Raw genomic sequence first — 6,962 nt, 5'->3', positions numbered from 1 at the left:
TAGTTAGTTCAAAGAAGCATGTATTGCCCCTGTAAAATAGCATTTTTGCTGTTGTCTGGGTAGCAGTTTCGAAAACAAAATTGATGCTCCGAGATGCTTCAATATGGTGTGAAACCGTCGGTGCGCGAAATCAACGACCCACCCATCACGCGCCTACTTGAGGTGTGTTTGGTTTCTGTCATTGAAAAGGAGCGGACCACGCGGAAGCACCTCTCTCGTGCGCCTCTCCCCCTCAGCGTCGCCTCCCTCCCGCACCTCTCCTCTCTATATTAGGTGTATCGCACAAATCCAACGACGAGCAAAGCAGAGCACGAGCAGGACGACATCCACTCACCGCTGTTGGTGCCTGACACCACTCGGTTGGAGCGATTTTCACCTAGCCGGTGATGGAAGAAATCTATTTCCCTTCCACCCTGCTTGATACTCCCCCCGTTCCTAAATATAAGTCTTTGTAGAGATTCTACTATGAACCACATACTGATGTATATAGATGCATTCTTGAGTGTAGATTCACTCATTTTGCTCCGTATGTAGTCCATAGTGGAATCTCTGCAAAGACTTATATTTAGGAACGGAGGAAGTACTAATTATTACTCCCTCCGTCCGGAAGTACTTGTCATTAAAATGAATAAAAGGAGATGTATCTAAACATATTTTAGTTCTAGATACATCTTTTTTTATCTATTTTGATGACAAGTGTTTTCGGACGGAGGGAGTACTAGTTGATGCGCCGTTGTTGATGCTGTACCAGTACTAGTTGATAGGAATTTAATAATTGCCAAATGGTGTTCATCACCGTACTAGCACTTGCAGATAATAATTCTTCGTGACATGCATCGTATCCTATTCTTTTAGCCAAAGGCTAAGACCGTTTCATGTCATTAGCTCTACTGAACACTAAGACAGAACCATTCCATTCCAATAGAATGAAACCATTTCATTCAGTTTCCCTTGGTTCTACAACCAAACACACCCTTGAACATCAAATGGTCTATGTGTGGGCACTCACCACCTTCGTCGGTATTCTCGACCACACAGTGCATCGTGCAGCATCTAGCTTTTGACAAAGCAGCAGCTAGCTTGTTTAGCAAGGTGCTAGCTTTTGACAAGTCCCATCGTCACGTGCCTTCACAGACACTGTCTCCAGCCCCCCTCTCTCTTTCCCCGGCAGCGCTGCACAAGTGTGCTCCATTATTGGTGCCCAGCGCCATTGCTCCTCTTCCTCCACCACCAGACACCAACCATACCACCTGTTCACAGGCTTCTTCGTCTCTTCCTAATCAGTTCATTAGCCCACCTTCTTCATCAAAGAACAGAGACGAGAGCTAGAGAGAACGCCCTCAGATCTTGGCGGAGGCAGCCGGGGGAGATGGCGGGGGTGAGCGCCGGGACGGGGGCGATGGGCTCCCTCCTCGGCAAGCTCACCGCGCTTCTCGGCGACGAGTACAAGCTGCTCAAGGCGGTCCGCAAGAAGATCGAGTTCCTCAAGCGCGAGCTCGGCAGGATGCAGGTCCTGCTCGAGAAGCTGGCGGAAATGAAGGGGAGGCTCGACGGCCTGGCCAGGGGCTGGAGAGACAGCGTGCGTGACCTCAGCTACGACATGGAAGACTGCATCGACCACTTCATGGACCGTCTTGGAAGCGGAGATGCCAAACGAAAGTTCATGAAGAGGACGGCGCGCCGGCTCAAGACTCTGTGGACGCGCCATGACATCGCCACCCAGATCAAGGAGCTCAAGGCTCGCGTCATGGAGGAAAGTGAGCGTCGTGACAGGTACTACATTTTTCCTAACTCTGGCACTTTTTTTTGCTGTTCTTGTCGAGGATCTTAACTCTTGCACTTGTATGTATTTCTGGATGATGCAACATGAGCTTAATTAAGTTTTTACTGTAAAAATGATGCTAGGTACAAGCTTGATGAGAGTTGTTACAGTGCAACGAAGACGGTGGAGATTGACCCACGGCTAACCTCGCTTCACGAGGAGGTCAAGGATTTGGTGGCAATGGACGACCGAGTGAAGCAAGTTACTGCTTTATTGATGGATGAGAGTATGGAGCTGAAAGTGGTGCCGATTGTCGGGTCCGGAGGGTTGGGGAAGACGACCCTGGCCATGGAGGTGTATCGCAAGATTGGACTAGGAGAAGACTTCCAGTGTCGAGCTTCTGTATCGGTGTCACGCACTCTTGATCTACATAAGCTCTTGAAGGATATGTTATCTCAAATAGATGACAATGAATGTCAGTCAGAGGGTTGGAACATAGACAGACTAATTCGTAAAACTGCACAAATCTTGACCGGAAAGAGGTACACCTACATTGTTTGTTTTGTATATACTCTGTATTTATTCCCCCGTACCTTAGCGTTGATTAATCCCTGCTATACTTAGCCCACATGGAAGAACTGCTTTTTTTTTAAATAACCATACTAGATCGAATTAATGGCTCTTTTTGTAGTAGTTTTCATGTTTAGCCTTAACTGTTTATAACCGAAGTACTAGTTTGATTGATGCAACAGAAGGTACTCGAAAATTAAGTAGAAAATATTCATTACGAATATCAAATTAGTTGCTAGCGCAAGTCATCACAGCCAAGGTTTTGGTTACCGAATGAGGTAATTTTACCGAGGGGGACTGATAAATGTGGTTATCACTGTTACCGAGAAATACCGACAAATACCGAGAATATTTCGAGCGAATTTTATAGTTGAATTTTGAATTCAAATAAGAAAATGAATGAATATTCAAACCAGAGACCTCTCAAAATAGGAACTAGGTTGCTACCAACATGCCATAACCAACTTTCATTGCATTAATTAGACCCTACATACCTTACTGTAAATCGAGTGTTTAAATTCAAAAATTTCAAAAAAATGGTATTTTTTGCTCGGTATGACGATTTACCGAGGGGCACGGAAATACGTGGTAACCATGGGAAATCTTGAAATTTCAACTGGTAACCAAAACCTTGATCACAGCTACGAAATGCTCAACGACTTACACATTGAATGCAGGTACTTAATTGTTATTGATGACGTATGGAAAGAAGAACACTGGAAACTGATCAAGTCAGCATTTCCTGAGAATAATAATGGCAGCAGAATAATTGCTACTACACGCATTATCGGCGTTGCTAATCTATGTTGTTACAGCTGTGGTGGTCAACCCTATCAAATGGAACCTCTAGGTGACGTTGATTCTGAAAGATTGTTCTTGAAGAGAATTTTTAGCACAGATCATTCATGTCCTGCTGAACTGAAAGATGTTTCTAATAGGATCTTAGAAAAATATGGTGGTGTACCACTGGCCATAATTACATTTGCAAGTTTGCTTGCCAATAAAAAACACAACAAGGATGAATGGGAGAGACTGCAAGATTCCATCGGTGTTGGTTCTTTACTTGAAAATGATGGGAACTTAAAAGCGATGAAAGATATATTGTTACTTAGTTACTGGGACCTTCCACACCACATGAAGACTTGTTTACTGTATTTGTGTATATATCCAGAGGACTACAAGATCAAGTGTAAAGGGCAACCTGGTGCATGTAGCTCCCGCTTGCGCAGGGTCCAGGGAAGGGTCCGACCACTTTGGGTCTATAGTACGCAGCCTTTCCCTACATTTCTGTAAGAGGCTGTTTCCAGGACTTGAACCCATGACCTCATGGTCACAAGGCAGCAGCTTTACCACTGCGCCAAGGCTCCCCTTCTACTACAAGATCAAGTGTAAAGAACTGAAATGGAAATGGATGGCCGAAGGATTCCTTGATAGACGATGGGGGCGTTTGGATGATGTGGCAGAGAACTGTATTAATGAACTTGTTAATAGAAATATGATCCAGCCAATTGATATTGACGATGATGGTACTGTGAAATATTGTCGAGTCCATGATATGGTGCTTGACTTGATCATATCTTTATCAGATGAAGAGAATTTTGCCACTGTTTTAAATGGACGTGTATGCAATTCATTTCCAAACAAGATTCGACGTCTGTCCGTGCAAGTTAGTGGCAAAGAGCATAATGGTGCAGTCTGTGCGATTACAGAAACCAAGATACATGTTCGCTCACTGACTACGTTTTGGCAGGTTGAGCAGATACCCCATCTTGTGGACTTCCATGCTTTGCGGGTGTTGGATCTTGGAGTATGTGAATGGTTGGAAAACAAGCATGTGAAACACATAGGAAGTTTACGTCAGCTGAGGTATTTGAGAATTGGTCGTTCTATGATTACTGAGCTTCCTTGTGAAATTGGAAAGCTGCAGCACTTGGAGACTCTGGATTTGAGATGCTGTTATTCACTTCCAAGTCTGCCATCAACCGTGGCGCAGTTGCGGAAATTGGTGCACCTATTTGTCAGCAATTTCACACAATTACATGCGAGTGGGTTTCGGAGTCTGCAGGCCTTGGAGGAGTTAGGCTTCGAGGAAACCGACGACCCAGTGAGATTTGCAGATGAAGTAAATGAGTTGGTCAAATGCAACCTTCGTTATCTTCGTGCTGGTGGAGACATAGCTGAGCGTCTGTTCTGTAACCCATGCTGCACATACCCGTGCCTCCAAGTTCTTAAAATTGAGTCAGGTATTAGAATGGTTCCCAGGGGAATTACCTCCCTCCAGAATCTCATGAAACTACGCATAACGGTCATGGAATTGATAAGGAGGATCTCCAAGTTGTCATGAGCATGCCTTCTCTGGCCAATCTGGGGCTTAGCATAAGAAGAGTTGCCGTTAATGAAAAGCTGACCATCGCTAGTGATGGATTCAAACTGCTAAAGGTCTTCTACTTCCGCTATGCACTCTTCCGTTCTGCTGTTGAAGTGAAACCAACGGGTGGACTGCGGCTAACATTTGCACCAGGTGCTATGCAAGCACTCCGTTGTCTCCGTCTTCATTTGAACCCAATGTTTGTGGCGTCCGACTTTTTTGAAGACTTGGGTGTCGAGCATCTTCCAGGCCTTGCACACCTCGAGGTCGAATTCGATTGTTACGGAGCAGCTCCAGGCAGGGTGAAGGCTCTGGAGTGCGCCATTGAAAAAGCAACCAACTTGATCCCCAAGTGCAGAATCTGTGTCAGCAGAGCCCTTGAACGTTACATGTTTAAGGACGACAAGGAGTGGGAAGAGGTCGTCGCAAAAAGAATCTCGGGCGAAGAACGGAGACCAGAAGAATGAGAGAGTGACCACCAATAACTAGCCACCTTAATCCTGGTAACTCAAATGATGGTGATTTTTACTCACCCATCTTGACCAAGTAGTAATGCTAATGCTAATGCATCAGGAGAATCCAGTCCTGCTACTTACTGCAAAGTCTGCAACTCAACTGGCCGGCCATCAGCATTTGGTTCCAAAAGTGACTCTGTTGAGCGCATCACATGTACTCAAGGTGATTTATCCGTAGTGTGAGCTAGTATTTTTTTTCTTCCTAAATCTGTCGCCAGCCTCCCCCGTCTTGCTGGGTTGCTTGAGTTAGAACAGACATTAGTAGTAGATGTGTTTTTAATTCTCTGTTGCAAAAGTTGGCAGCTGTTTGGTTGAGCTATATTTAGACATGCATGTCTGGAGTGCAGTCCCCTGTGACTGACTGCTATGCTACCTACTGCTGTCCTCGGTAACATTCAAGCAAGCATATTTTCTCTACCAGAACTACTGCAGTCTGTATCACCTACGCATTTCTCTCGATTAATTGGGGTCAGTAATGTATGGCTGTATAACCTGCTTGCATGTCGCAAAAAGGAAGGTTGGTTGGTTATTCAGCTGTATAACCTGTATCACCTGGAGCTTGCATGCTCATCTCCAGTTGCAAGTTGCAACCCCTTTATACTGTTCAGTAAATTGAGTTCGTCCCTTTCAAGAAACTACATATCGCCAACCTTTGCCATGATCAGCTTTCGTGACGACTAATACATCGTACGCACTGACCCTCAAGATTTTTCCTCCAAAAGATTTCTTTCACATTTTCTCGGGGAATCCTGGAACACTCTTTCTCCATACAAAACTTCATTAAGAAACATGTGTGCAATCTTTATGTGGCATGCCATGAGATAAAAGGGTTTTTTCCGATAAAGGACGAGGATAGAAAATAACGACCAGCGGATTAAAACTTCAAACCACAATAATCAGTTGCTCAATGGTATCAGGCCCTGCTTTTGCTTGTTTCATAAAGGTTTTCTGGTTGGTTATTCAGTTGTGGCTGGACAACAGCAAGTCTGAAACTGCACACGAAGATGTGATCTCAACTGAATTTTATGGAACTGCACGTCTGCAGTGAAAACATCCGAACGAGATACAGCTTCTAGATGGGAAGCAATTTCTCCCTCGAGTAGAAGGTTGTTGGCATGTGGGTTCACCATTGGTTAGACTCACTGCTCAACACAGCACATCATGTAGACATCGTCCAATCATGTGGCAAAGAGCGTAAAGGGGAAGTTGGCACAATTACCGAAACCAAGTTATGTGTTCTCTGTCATCATGCACGCAGTTGTGAATCAACTGACTTGGGTTATTCAATCAGGGTGATCGACCACTGAAATCAAAGTTCAGACATTCATTACCGATCTATGGCTGCATATTCATTCATGTCGACCAAAATATAGGCGATGTATTATTGCACAACACCATCAGGAAGAGTAACTGCGATGTTGGCTAGCTAAATTTTGTCCTAATTAACTCCACGCCTGCACTGAAAGGATCCAGACACGCATGAGCCTACTCGTAATATCAGAAGCAGTTTGTCTCTCCAGTAGGCGATTATCGACATGTATGTAGATTCAGCCGCCAGGTGGGTCCCTTGCTGTTCATGATACTCTTGTCCACTGATCATGATACAATAATCCCACTGCAACAATGGAGACGATCTGGGACTGATCATGATACTCTTGTCCACTGATCTGCCACTTCTCCCATGAACATGGCAGGAATGCAACTTGAACATAGTCTCTGGCAAGAGAAATAGAAGCAGACAGAGACT

General features: G+C 44.7%; 1 pseudogene; it reads left to right on the top strand.

The window, feature by feature from the left end:
* The first annotated feature begins 1,197 nt into the window (after positions 1–1,197).
* On the top strand, positions 1,198–5,542 carry LOC123147050 (disease resistance protein Pik-2-like; annotated as a pseudogene).
* Positions 5,543–6,962: the final 1,420 nt, after the last annotated feature.

The sequence above is a fragment of the Triticum aestivum genome, chromosome 1B, assembly GCF_018294505.1.
Source record: "Triticum aestivum cultivar Chinese Spring chromosome 1B, IWGSC CS RefSeq v2.1, whole genome shotgun sequence".
NCBI classification, from domain to species: Eukaryota; Viridiplantae; Streptophyta; class Magnoliopsida; order Poales; family Poaceae; genus Triticum; species Triticum aestivum.
The sequence above is the reverse complement of the archived record's forward strand: the minus strand, read 5'-3'. Positions and strand labels throughout refer to the sequence as shown.